Source organism: Cebus imitator, unplaced genomic scaffold (assembly GCF_001604975.1).
Source record: "Cebus imitator isolate Cc_AM_T3 unplaced genomic scaffold, Cebus_imitator-1.0 Scaffold78, whole genome shotgun sequence".
NCBI lineage: Eukaryota > Metazoa > Chordata > Mammalia > Primates > Cebidae > Cebus > Cebus imitator.
The window spans coordinates 4229283-4244249 of record NW_016107393.1 but is presented as its reverse complement, the minus strand read 5'-3'; the positions used below and the strand labels follow the sequence as shown (position 1 = coordinate 4244249).

At 35.0% G+C, this 14967-nt stretch overlaps 1 pseudogene; it reads left to right on the top strand.

Moving 5' to 3' along the window:
• The window catches only part of LOC119471908, a 45015-nt pseudogene extending 40869 nt beyond the window's left edge, over nt 1–4146 (top strand).
• Nucleotides 4147–14967: the final 10821 nt, after the last annotated feature.

Below are 14967 nucleotides of genomic sequence, written 5' to 3'. Positions count from 1 at the left end.
TTTGGTTACATAAAATTGCGAAACACTACTAAAAAGTCAAAGACAAAGGAAAAACTAATGGAAACAATTTTTATATCCAGTATTAATTCATTACTTACTGTCCTTAATATAATAAATCTTGTAAACGATTAAGAAAAAAATGACATTTGAAACTGTAAAGTATATGAACAGGCACTTTAAAGAGAATGAGATTTAAATGGTTATTGAATATATGAAAAAATGTTCAGTCTCACCACTAATCAAAGGAATGCAAACCTAAACATCAGTGAGATCTCATTTTTTAGTTATCAGACAGACTTTCATTCAAAAGAATGACAGTGTTTTTTGATGTTGAGGTGTCAGAAAATACACTATATCCTGTGTCACACTATATCCTGTGGATGTCAAATGATACATGGGGGTAAAAGGGAAGAATTTTGTCAGTGTCTCTCAAAATCCAAACTATGTATGTTCTTTGATTCATTAATTTCACATCTTGGAATTAATCTTACAGTAACCGCTTTAGAATGATAAAAATATTCCTATACATTCTTGTTCACTAGAATACTGCTTCCAACTTTTATGGCTGGAATAATCTGAGATTTATAGAATAATTTCAAGAATAACTCAAGAATATACCTTTTACTCAGAATGCTCAAATATTAACATTTTGTAACATTTGCTTTATTCTCTTTCTCTCCACACATGCGCACGCACGCCTGCACGCACACATACTCACACACACACACACACACACACACACACGTACACACACACACTTTTGTTTCCTACACAGATACTCTTTATCCCTAAATACTTCATTGCATATTTCATAAAAAATCTAGGATATTGTCACATATTATCAGTACATTTATCAAAATTAAGAAATTAATACTGATACAATATTTTTCTAGAGAACTTATTCAGATTTCTTTAATTATCCCAGTAATGTCCTTTATAGCAAAGAAATCTACAGATTGTATTCGTTGTCTTGTCTCTTTAGTTTCATTTAATCTGGAAGAGCTCTGTGTCTTTTTTTGCATGTCATAACATTGCCGTTTTTTAAGAAGTCCAGACCAGTTATTTCGTAACTTTTCTCTACCTTTGGGTGAATCTGATGTTTTCTGATGATTAGGCTCACATCAGGCATTTTGGCACGAATACTCCAGAAGTCATGTTGTGTTTTCCTTGGTCCATGATACTAGGAAGCACATGCTACAGTTTTGTGCTTTTACCAGTGTATTACCTGATCACTTGGTTAAAGAATTGCTCAATAGGTTTTTCTAGCGTAAACATGCCATCATTCTCTTTATAAGTATTTATGGGTAAATATTGAAAGATACAAATATGTGGGTATCCCTCAAACTTTTACCTTATCATTTTAGTATCCTATAATGATGTATGCCTAAATCAATTATTAGTATGATAATTGCCAAATACAGATTTTCTAATTCCACCATTTCTTCTACATTTATTTGTTTACTTTCTATAAGAAAGATTTTAATTTTTATCTATTTATTTTTTCTTTGTGTTAATATGGACTAATGGATTTTAATTTAATTCAAGAAAAAATATTTTATGAGAATTTATTAACATAATAACAAATACATTATTTATTAAGATATAATTTTTTGGTGCTCAAATTACATCAGACTTGGCACATGCGGTCTGCTTTAAGCTAGCTTATATTTCCTCTGGCATATCCTGATCATTTTTAGGACATTTTCCTGGTTTCTGACACAACAAAATGGTCCAGGGTCATTCTCATTGTCCCAGCTCTGGAATCATCCATTTTCCTGAGGAGCACTGCCTTCCTTTAGTGGAGAATCATATTTCAAAAGCAGAACCTTTGTAGTATGTGTGTGGAACACTGCACTTTGGTTTTTATAGTTTTGATTTTTGAGCATCATTTTTAATAGTAAAGAATTAGAAATAATTTAAATGTTTATTAAATACTATAAAATTGTTAAAAACAATAAGGAATCTATTGTAGTGATATGGAAGAGGACCTTTTATATATATACACATATATATGTATATGTGTATATATATATATATATATACACACACACATATATATATATATATACATATATATAATACTTGGGAAAAACTAGTTAGTGAACAGTTGATATAGTTTATTATTTCAAATATTATATATAAGTAAATGTTCATTCAAACAGAAAAAGTTTAAAATCTGAAGTTTACACACTAAAGTACAATTTTTTTAACTTCTGTCAGCAGGACAAGAAATATGGTGAAGCTTTCGTTTCTTTATAGGTTCCTATAACTTTTTTATATAAGGCATTTACCTTTAAAAAATTTAAACATATAAATCTAAAATAAAAAAAAATACAAAATAAAACAGCAAAAACAGTTCAGGTGAAGATGGCTTACAAAATAATAAAAGTAATTTATAAGGAAGTTAGGGAAATGGCCTCACTATACATTAGTAAAATTGCTAGAATTAGTCCTCATTAGTCAATTAGTTTATAATAATTGCCTCAGTCAGTAAGTCAATTTTCTCTAAGTCTCATTTAATAGCCTCATCAGTTAATTCTTTCATCTATAAACAAATTTTCATTTAACTGGGTAAAAACTTGTCATCATATTTCCTTGTGAAGACTAGTCAATACCTCTAGGGTGTGTTTCACATCCATGTGGCCCACTCGGATTTCAGCTGAAGCTCTACAAGGTGGTTCTGTGCCAGCTGAGACTCACCCTGTCTTGGCGGTGGCCAGCCCAGATCACATGCAGCATGCCTCCACACTCAACCAGGGAGGAGCAAATGCTATTTTGTATCATATGCGTAAGGAAGGGCTTTGGTAAGGTGATATTTCAATAGACACTTGAATTAAAGTGTGCAGATAGCTTGGGAATAAGTTTTTCCAGGAAGAAAAGCAAATGCAAATGCCCAGGGGTGGCAGTATGCCTCTCTTATTTGAGGATCAGGAAGGAGACCAATTCGGAAGGTAGTGACCAAGGACAAGAGTGAGAGATAAGGTCCTAGAAGAAGAAACATGTGAAGGAGAACAAGAAGTTAACAGAAGCGGAGGATAATGAACATGGAGTTTATCTTGTGAGATAAGATGAGAAATTATTTAACTTCAATTTTCAAACGATCCCATTGGCTTCCATGTGTGGAGTATACAGTGCATAAAAAACAGGTGGAAGGTTTTCAGTAGCAGCCCACTGCAATAATCCAGATGAGAGACGGATATGATCGAGACTCTAGTGATAAAGGTGGAGACAGACTCTGAGTATGATTCGAAGGTAGAGTTCACACAGTTTGCCAATGGGATATGGCTCATGAGAAAAGAGTGGAGACATGGATGACCTCAAGGTGTTTGTGTAAACATTGAGAGAAAGGTAATTTCCATGCTGACATAAAAAATGATGAGAATAGAAGACACAAGAGAAATTCACATGGTGGGTTTTGTTATGTTAGGTGTGAGGCTCTTATTTGACACGTAAGAGAAGATATTGAATACATGAGCCAGGAGTTCAGAGGAGAGGCTGATGTGGAAGATAACCTTTACAAGGCCCACGAGTTGTTCACTTGTGGTTTACAAGTTGTTTGTTTGTAGTTAATATTTAAAGTCATGGGACTGAATGAGATCACCTAGGATGTAATTGTAGATATTGTAATGGAGAGGGGTCCCAGGATTGACTCAAGAATACTCTATTATTAAGAGTCAGCTTTCTCACTTTTGTCTGGGCTTCTGACGTGTCATCCTGACTGAGGAAGACCCAGAAACATTGGGGCCATGTGAGCCATGGTCACAGCTGCAGAGTAAAGCACCAGAAGCACCCAGGAGGCTGTGGTAATGCCGGTGGCATGCATCACCATAGGATCAACTTTGGCAAAATAGTACCCAGGTTACATTGGGAAAGTTGGTATGAGGCATTACCACTTAAAGAGAAACCAAAGCTTCTGCCCAACTGTCAATCTTGACAAACTGTGGACTTTGGTCAGGGAGCAGACGCGGGTGAAGGTTGCTATAAACAAGACTGGAGCTGCTCCCATTGTTGACATGATACGATCAGGCAACTAAAAATTCTGCAAAAGGGAAAGCTCCCAAAGCAGACTGTCACCATGAAGGCCAAATTCTTCAAAGAAGAGCCAAGGAGAGGATTAAGGGTGGCGTTAGAGTCCTGGGGGCTTGAAGCCACATGAAAGGGTGTCCATTAAATGCTAACAATTGAAAAAGAAAAAATTCAGCTTTCTGATAAGACTGATCTGCCAAGCCTTCATTCATAGAAAACACTAGCTCCTAAAGATACCAAGCCTGCATACATTGGAGCTGCTGCTGCTCAGGATGTTGCTGTTCTTGAAGCAGAGAAAAGACACATGGCAATGCATGAGTTGGCTCTTAAAGCTTGCACTCAGAACACACACGCTCACTTCCATTCTTATTTCATTCAAATCAAGTTTCACAATCACTTTCAAGTGCAGTAGGAAGGGAATGTATAATCTTCCCACAGGAAGGGGCCTGCAGTGAGGAACATTGCAGGGCGGGGAACTAGAATATTCAGAAACAGAAATGTAGTTTGCTACAGGAAATAAAAATATGACATTGGAAAGCTTTTGTTTCTCTTGTCTAATATAACAACTGTAAACTACTGAATTTTTTTTTTTGCTTTTCTTATCATCTGATATCTTTCTTCATTTACTCATAATGCCCAATGAAGTATGTCTCAGCAGCCAAAGATCCTAATTAACCTTTTAAATTCATATTAGGGTTAATCCAAATTGAGAGCAAAGGCAATTTCTAGAGCTGGGGCCATTGACATTTCTTGTTATTGGAGAATTCTTATCATAGGATCCTTCTGTACAATAGTTCTTTAAATTTTTTCCAGTTGAAGACCTTGCTATTAGCTTTACCCTCATCTAATACCATGTATTCCAGACCTAAGCTGCCATTAACCTCTACCTCCATAACTTCTTTGAATTCTTCTGATAGAATTTTTTTAAAAGCCACAGATTTTCTCATAGTTGTAATGTAATTAAAAGAATACACGATGTATTTAAAATGGAAGGAGATCTGCCTTCATTGATGTTCTGGTTCACTGATGTCACTACCTAGCCTTTCACTTGAAGAAAGTAATCAACCCTCTAAGAATAATCTCATTTGTACAATTGAAATAGTTACGCCTACTGTATTAGTCTGCTTTCACACTGCTATAAAGATCCTAGTTGAGAGACTGAGTAATTCATAAAGAAAAGAGGTTTAACTGACTCACAGTCCCACAAGGCTGGGGAGGCCTCAGGAAACTTACAATCATGGTGGAAGGGGAAGCAGGAACGTCTTATGTGGCAGCAGGCGAGAGAGCTCATGTAGAAAGTGAAAGAGGAAGAGCCTCTTATAAAACCATCAGATCTAGTGAGAACTCCCTCACTATCAAGAGAACAGCATGGGGAAACCACTGCCATGACCTAACCACCTCCCATTGTCTCCCTCTATTGACATGTGGGGATTATGAGGATTACAATTCAAGATGAGGTTTAAGTGGTGATACAACCAAGCCATATCACCTGCCTTGTAGCACTGTTCTGAGGATTGAATTAGATAGCACAAGTAACGTGCTTCATAAATTCTAAAGGGGAAAAAAGTTGGTTCATGTGGTTGTGGCCATCATTCCAGGATGAGTTAGGAACACACAGTCATGCATGTTATTGATTCTGGAATGAGGGAAATAGGAACGGGTCTTATGAGGCCCCAATATGTTGCTTTTATTAATGTTTTTCAGTGAAGGTACTGTATGATGAAACAAATCGAAAGATTAGAATCTTCTAACAAGCTTGTCTGGGATCACCATACCGAGTACACATAGGATCTGACCATAATAAAATAAATTTCTTCTTGTCAAGGTTCTAGTTCTGTATAGTCTACCACTGGGCAGAGTGACTCTGGTAGAAGCGGTCTTTACGTTGGCAACCTAGTCTCTGGTTAGTGTCATAGTAACTGGTAAGCTTCTGAAGTAACTAACTTACAATGATATGGACTTAATTCTTCATACTAGGATTCAGCTTTCTGATAAGACCGATATGCTAGGCCTTAATGCATAGAAAATATCAGTTCCTAAAGATTCAAGTCTGTATACACTTGGAATTTAATAATTTTTATACATATCTTCAAAATTTCTACCACATGAAATAATAATTCTAAGATACTGGCATGTCAGAAATAATAGTAAAAAAACTTAACTGAATAACATTTTACTGTTACAAAGCCCTTTTCTATCCCATTTGGTGCTGTCAAGGCTTTATCCATATGAAATGTGTATAGACTGGGAAGACTATTTCTCCAGTTTTTTTGCTTAAACCAAAGAGGAAAACATCTGGCCAAACTCATTTATAATTTTCTCTGTAGTGTGAAGGTATTATTGGCCATATTCTTGGCTAATTTGTTCTTGCCAGTAACTCAAAGGGTATAAAAATGTAATAAATTAGGAAAGCACTGAAATTCTAAAATTTCAGTAAAAACACAGATATATCTCTAACTTAGAGACTCTAAAAATGAACTATGGTATGTAATGTGTAAGAGATTTCTTTTTTTTTCAAACAATTTTTGAGGGTTGGAGATCTGTAAAAGATGTAATTGTAAAGAAAATATCTCAAAGAAAAAGGAATATGGGAAACATTAGTAAAAAAAACCTCAGTACTGCTATATAAACAGCTTTCTGATTCATCTCTTTAAAAGATGCAAAAAAAGAGAAGAAACTCAAAAATAAGCACTAATTCAAACGAAAAACACAAACATCTGGAAATAATGTCAGAAAGATTAAATCCTAGAATACATTTGAGAGTTTGATAAAAGTTACTAAATGTAGCCTAAGTGACTTTTTAAGTTATGTTTGCAGCAGGAAGAGTAAAAAGACCAACTTAGACTGAAGATTGAAGACAAATGATCTCAGGTCTCTAGAAGTAAAAATATCCAAAATCTGTTTTGATTCCATATTTGCTACAAAAGGGCAAGATTTCCAAACAATATGAAAAATCAACAAGTTAGAGAAGCAGTCATAGACCAATATATGTAAGGAAGTAATCAGAAAATAACTAAAAATGAATTTGAGTTTCTATATGCAGATGAAGATTCCTGTCAAGATGTCGAAGAAACTTTTATCAGCTACTATCTCCTGTTCAGCAATATTCCAAACCATCATAGAGTCTTGCAAATGTTTCTGAAAGCTTGGCAGCTAATAATGTCCTTCTTCCAGAAAAATATAAACCTATCTATCATGAAATGGTAGAACAAATTATTATGTAAAGGACTTATATTTAGAAAAGAATATATATTTTTATATATCTTTTAGGATAAAACATTCAAAAATATTGTATCATATTTTACCAGTTATTAGATTGGTAGGAGTGGAATGTTAATATTGATGTTTAATATTTTTAGAAAAAAGAAATATCTATCATAATATCTTTGTGGATATGCTGGTTATGTAAGTGGGACGATAGCCCAGAGACTAGTTTTAAATGTTGGCTAGCTTTGTCTATCATAGACACAGTGTATGTGAGGTTAAATGATATTGAGAACCTTCCTTTCTTCCTAATGCTATCTGGATTTCAACGGCAGCTTCTATTGATGAGACAGAGCCTATGTTTTTTCCTCAAGGTAAGCATGGGTCCTGCTAATAGATGCAGCAGTACAGAGGGGGAAGAATTGGGCTATATTCTAGTCTTAACTGTGCTATTTGTTAGCTGGATGACCTTACAAGCATCCCAATCTGTAAAACAAAGATACAATGATGGCTGTAAGTCCATCATATAGGTGGCTATGAGTTTACATAAGACCATAGTATTAAAAGGCTTTATAAAGAGTATCTAAGCATAAATATACAAGATAAGGATACCATTCATATCTCTGTTTCAATCTGCAATGCAGGCAAACAAGAAAGCCTAGAGGGTTCCCCTCCTCAGTCCCTACTGATCAACATTTTCATCAGTGGAAATAGTAGACATAATTATTAGATTCTAAGAGCTTGGCAATGGTTGACTCCAGATTCAAAACTTTATTGCCCAACTTTATATTTCCAGGCAAAAATATCAGACCAAAACAACAAGATGAAATTTGGCAGGAATAAAAGTCTACAGTCTAGACTTGGAAATGCAAATATATAAGAACAAAATGGGAGGAAAAAGCAATCAGACAGCAGTTCATGTGAAACAATCTGGAGTATTTAGTTGACCACATGGTTAATAAGAAAATTACGGAAAGTGTAAATCCCTTCATTCTGAGATAGTCAGATCACGTTGGCACAGTCTCTGGAATGTAGTAGATACGTGGAAAAGTTCCTTTGCTCAATTCAGACCCGCTTCCCCTTTAATTCAAGAGAGACGTCTACAATCTGTTATGGGACTAGCAGATGCTGGCAGTGTCAGAAAACTATGATCTATAGGAAATGTTGAAGGAACGGAGACAGGTTAAACTTAGGAATCAGACTAGCGGAAAACCTTAATAGCTGTCTTCAAATATCTAAAGGACTGTCAAGTGTTGTTATAGGGATTATTTTCACTGTGTCATTCCAGAGAGCAGAGCAGGAATCAGCAAGCGAAAGCAAAAAAGAAGGCATATTGTTGGCTCAAAGAAACAACTTTATAATAACACCTCAATCTGTACAACAACCAGAAGGACTGCTTGGTGAGAAAATAAGATCTCTATTGTTGGAGGTTTAAGCCAAGGCTGGCTGCAATGTATTAGGGAATCTATAGAATACATTTCTGCTTTGGCTCGTCTCTAAGGTTCTTACCACTCTCAGGGTCTATGATTTAGTTAGATATTTGTCTTTATTTCCAAGACTATTATATATCCAAATGTTTATTTTCAATTTTTGCATTATAAAGATATCAATAGATAATTTGCAGTGGAAATATATTATTTTTCTGCCCACAGGACATTTTGAAGAAGCTAGTCAACCCTTAAAAATTGCTGATTTACCATCTTGGTGGTTTCTTTACCCCACGGAAGTGATTTATCGCACACAATTATGATATACAATATTTCTGGCTTATTAAGCATGAAAAAGCCATATTTCTGCTCTATTATGGTTGAGTTTTCTACCTTAGAAAGACTTAACATTCATAGTTAAGGTTACTATAGTAACTAAAACTCAATTCCTTGTCGCTATAAATTACTCTGTATTCCAATATGTTAATTTTGATTCTTTACGTCCATATGATATCTAACTATTCAAAGTTACAAACTGTAGTCTCTCGAAAAAGGTAATAAATTAAGTGGGTTTAAGATCTGTTCTCTTGATGATTAGGAAAAGAACTGTTTGAAGTAGATAGTCACAATAAGCAAAAATGGAAAAACTAGTATTTTACTTGATAACAAAGGACAAACAAAGGTTCTTGGTATATTATCGTGTGGATAGTAGTAAAAAATAAAGTGAGCATAAATTCACAAAATTTTATGTAGGGAAAATATGTAAACTGTATACTCTTCAGATTAAAGATAAAAAATAAATGAACAACATATATCCAACCGCTTCCCTTTCTATTCTCATGGTAAACATCAATAATTAATTATGGCCCCTCTTTCTACTCTTCTCAGACATGTCCTCAGAATCCATCACAACACAATATTGTTGGTAGTCACTATTAATTGATTTCAATTATTTTAAATTATAATTTCTTCTAGAAGTCTCTTAATTATGAATGTAGAAAAGGCAATATTTTCCATATACTTTGCTCTAATCAGAGTCTATTGTTCCTATAGCTAGATCTGAGATATTTGGAGGATTTATGATAGGAACAATTATTCTGTTATTGGTGATACAATAGGGGAACATGACCATGTTTTATTGAAAATATTGGCGGCTTGGACTCAAAAGGATTCTAGTTGTGGTTCTTGAGGAAAGAGCTTAACCTCTCTGAGCCCTATCTTTTCATTTTTAAAATGTACATAATAATGTCTATCAGCAATGGTTTTTGAGAGGAAAGCACTTAGGGCATTTTATGGCACATGCTCTAGACAGGACTGAGTAATGAGGGCGAACAGGATCACTTGCCCAGGCCAAATCAATACTGATGATTAATAGAGTCTGAACTCTTGTACCCAGATCATCTTCATATTCAAATACTTTTGAAGTTTAGATTAAGCTCAGCTAGTAGCCAATTTTGGGTTATTATGTTTCATTTTCCTAGCTACACTGAAATTCCCTGAGGGCAGAGATAACATTTAGTTTGACTTTGTGTCTACAAAAGAGCTTTGTGTTTATAAGACTTGAAAAAAATTTAAAATAAAAAGTTAGTGATAAGATATATGAAGGATCATTTTAACTTAATAAGCCTTAAAAACCATAGATAAAAGTATAGATAATTTCTACTGGCTAGAGAATATCATTACACAGGCTTAAACTACAATATGTTAAATGTAGCTTAGGTGCAAAATAATAAAATACCGCCTTAGAATTATAGGACACTGAAGGAAAAGTGGTTACAACCCAGTTCTACAAATTAATAAGCTAGTGACATTTCTACTATATTATTCTAAATTTTCTGAAGTTATTAAATATCATAGTAGTCTACCTATAGAATTAATGTACTATCCCTTAGATTATTAACAAAATAAGAATGTTTTTCCTGATATAATTACCTAGGTCATCCTCAATATCACATGTATTATTATAATACATACCCCCTTTAGCCATAACTACTATATTGCACATAAATATGTCTGCTCTTAGAGAACCTATACAACACATTTCTGCATTGGACTGGTCTCTAAGGTCCCTTACCACTCTTAGGGTCTATGGTTTTACATAATATTTCCCTTTATTTCCAACACTATCATATATTGAAATGTTCATTTTCACTTTTTATATTACATAGCTATCAATAGATGGTATGGAGTGGAAGTTTATTATTTTTCTGCCTGCAGGGTATTTTAAAGAAGTTAGTCAATCCTCAAAAATTGCTGATTTACCATCTTAGAGGCATTACTAATATTAGAGTTATTACTATTATGAATTAGTAATAGATTACTAATTGTCATAACAATAATAATAATATGAATCATATGAAAATAGTAGAAAGCTATTATTATCAGATTAATAGGGAAAAAGTAATTGTAATAACAATGATAACAATAACAACCATGTTTAAAATGCCAATCAGGTGAAGTTCATGTTAACATAGGCCTATGAATGATTTGGAAGTGTTAATATCTATGAAAAGAATATCAGAAAGGAGAGGAAGAAAAATGTGATGAGAAAGAGTAATATTTGGTTGAAAAATATTACTACAAATGTTAGAAGAAATTTCCAATTTGCTCAAAATAGGTCCTTGGTCAAGGAGAACTTCTAAGGCAACAAAAGTGAATGATGCAAAACTAAACAGAGGACAATAAACAATGATGAGAACAAAATTGAGCAAGTAGTAGGCAGTGTTATGGAGCTCTTGGAAAGGATTTTGATAGTATGATGGGCTTCATCAGAGAGGCTGCTCGAGTTTTAGATCAAATCTATCATTATATGTAGTACTATAGGGTTTTTACTATGGGGCATAGGGCTACTGAGGTTTGTCTGTAAGAGTTTACTTTTAGAAGAGGTACCCTCTGGTTGTTTTATGATCACAGTGCTTACAAGAGACTCCTAGGTTTCTAGATGGGGTCTGAAATTGTAAGCAGGCTGATGTTTCTCCCTCAGGTCCTCTGGTCAACTGGCCACAAGCATCTAATATAATAATGGATCAGCAATAAAATTCAAACAGCATAAAACTCAGAAATCCCACTGCTTGTGAGAATAGATTTAAGCAATTGTCTTGCTTTTGTTAAAAATCCTGAGTTCAGCAATCCCATTATTGTGTATATACCAAAAGAAACATAAATTATTCTACCATAAGGACATATGCATGTGTATGTTCATACAGCACTATTCACAATGGCAAAGTCATGGAATCTACCTCAATGCCAATCAATGGTAAGTAAACTAGATGGAAGAAAATGTAGCACATACACACCATAGAATACTATGAAGCCACAAAAAGAATGAGATTATGTCCTTTGTAGCAACTTGGATGGAACTGGGTTAGCTAACTAACACAAAAGCAGAAAACCAATACCACATGTTCTCACTTAGAAGTGGTAGCTAAACATTGAATACACATGAACACAAAGAAGGGAACAACAGACACCAGGGCCTACTTGAGATTGTGGGGTGGGAGGAGGTTGAGGATAGAAAAACGACTTGTTGGATACTATGCCTATTACTTTAGTGACAAAATAATCTGTATACCAAATCCCTGTGACATGCAATTTATCCATATAACAAACCTGTATATGTAACTCTGAATGTAATATAAAAGTTAGAAAATAATCCTGGAGTCATTCAAGTTCTGAACATTCCTATTTGCACTATTAATTGTAAAGATAGAGTAAGACTATGTGATTCTTAAAAACAGTCGAATTTTTAAAAATAGTAACTTTCTTTTACTTCAATAGTATTACATGTAGCACTCCAGAAAATGAGATTAAAGAAAGACACAAAATCACACTGCAAATTTGCCTCCCAGAGGTATAGACACTAGTCTATAAACTCCATGAGGGTAAGATCTAGGCCTTCCTTGTTTTCCACTGTTTCCATGACAAAGGTCCATTACATGCCATGAAGTAACAATAACATACACCTGTTAAATAAAATATATGTTGACATTTTGGTGTATATGCTTCTAGAATTTTTTCACATGTAAATATTTCTTAAATATGAGTATAGTGTGTACATTTCAAATCCTGGAAAGCGGTTAAATTTTAAACATTAATTTTGGATTGAAAACTCATTTCCTCAATATTATAAGATTTTGTAGATTCATAAAAACATTGGAAGAGAATGAAAGTGATTTAGTCGAAAGCTCTCATTTTATATATAAGTGAAATTTAGAATGGTGAAGACATTTGGTCAAGGTTAGGGCAAAAATCCAGGTCTCTGACTTTCAGGTAGAATTCTTGCTGCCAAATAATATCTTTGTTAAAGGTCTCAATAAAAAGTAACGAGTAAACAGATTTCATTCCGTATTTACAATGATGGAAGTGATAATTGTTTTTTCCAGAGGTAACTTACTGGATGTAATATTCTTCCCCGAAACAACAACAACAACAACAATGCAGCAGCAGCAGCAACAACAACACACACACACACATCCTTATTTCACAATATCTGCATTATATTGGCTGCCGTTTCTTCAGTGTGAAACAAATAGTATAGAAATCTCCAAAGCATCTTACCAGTGTTGCTTCCCCACCTTTTTTTTTTTTTTTTGAGAGAGTCTCGCTCTGTTGCCAGGCTGGAGTGCAGTGGTGCAATCTCGGCTCCCTGGAACCTCCACCTCCCAGGTTCAAGTGATTCTCCTGCTCGAGCCTTCTGAGTAGCTGGGACTACAGGTGTGCGCCACCACACGCAGCCAATTTTTGTATTTTTAGTAGAGACAGGGTTTCACCTGTTGGCCAGGATGGTCTCGATCTCTTTACCTCTTGATCCACCTTGCTCAGCCTCCCAAGTACTGGGATTACAGGCAGAAGCCAATGTGCCCAGCTGCTTCCCCGCTTTTAAATAGACATCTCTCTCTCTAGAAATCCTGGGTGTCTGTATATCTGTGTAAAGCCACAAGGGGGAAAAATAAATATTGTTTTCATCACACCACTTTCTTGGCTCCTGAGTTTATTTTTTAAGCTCTTTGCCTTCTTTCATCACTGTCCAAAGTCACTTTTCTTTTCCTTTAAACATCTCTTCTATCATCTCTTGATCATTATCCCTTATAAACATATTTTACATTTTTCCCTTTGTACTTTTGCTGGTGGAGTTCCTCTCTAATGAAGCACCTGTCAGTCACTTTCCCAACAGACAGTAATTCAAGACCTGATTCAAATTTAATTGTAGCCAATGATTTACCTTGCCCCCACCAAATTACTCTCTTCCTTGAATGTTTTCTGTCTTTGCTATGAACAGAAGTAGGTCTAAGTGGCTACTTTTCTTTTACAGTCTTCCCATTTCTAACCTATTTTGCACTTGTTTATGTGTGGCTGTTCTACAGCTGTCACTTCAAGCAAGTGTATGATCTATAGGAAAAAGGAAAATTCCCTTAGTCATCTCACACCCTTTTGTATCCCCACATACAGAAAGTATCCAGTGATGTTTTTTGAATTTATCTACAGAGATACAGCCTTTATGAGAAGAGTCCTGTTTACTGGGAATTTCAATTCACATATACCCTAGAACTTAATTATGATGATGCCTTCAGAATCCACTTATGGAATTGCTTATAAATCAGGATGTTATAGACGAGGTTTTTTTTATTGTGTTTTATTAGTAAATATCTCAGGACAGGGCCCTAGATTGTATTAGTCAAGGTTCACTAGAGGGACAGAACTAATAGGAGATATATATGTCTCCTATCAATACCTGTGTGTGTGTGTATATATATATAAAGGGGAGTTTATTAAGTATTAACTTACACAATCACAGGGTCCTGCAACAGGCCGTCCGCAAGCTTGAGAGGCAAAGAGAGCCAGTCCGAGTCTCAAAACTGAAGAACTTGGAGTACAATGTTTGAGAGCAGGAGGCATCCAGCATGGGAGAAAGATGTAGGCTGGGAGGCTAGGCCAGTCTCATCTTCTCAGTTTTTTTTTTTTTTTTTTGCCTGCTTTATATTTGCCGGCAGCTGATTAGATTAAGCCTATCATGTTAAGGGTGGGTCTGCCTTCCCCAGCCCACTGATTGAAATGTTAATCTCCTTTGGCAGCACCCTCACAGACACACCCAGGATCAATACTTTGCACCCTTCAATCCAATCAAGTTGACAGTATTAGCCATCACATAGATGATTTTACCCTAAAATCAATAGTATTATAGCAAGACTACAGAACCCACCAATCCTTGTCCTCCAATATTTAAATTTGCCATGTAGATTTCTACTGTATTCTTACTTAGCTAAAGGCTGGCAAAGAAGGGAGTCTTGCCAGAGACTTGGCCTCTTAAATA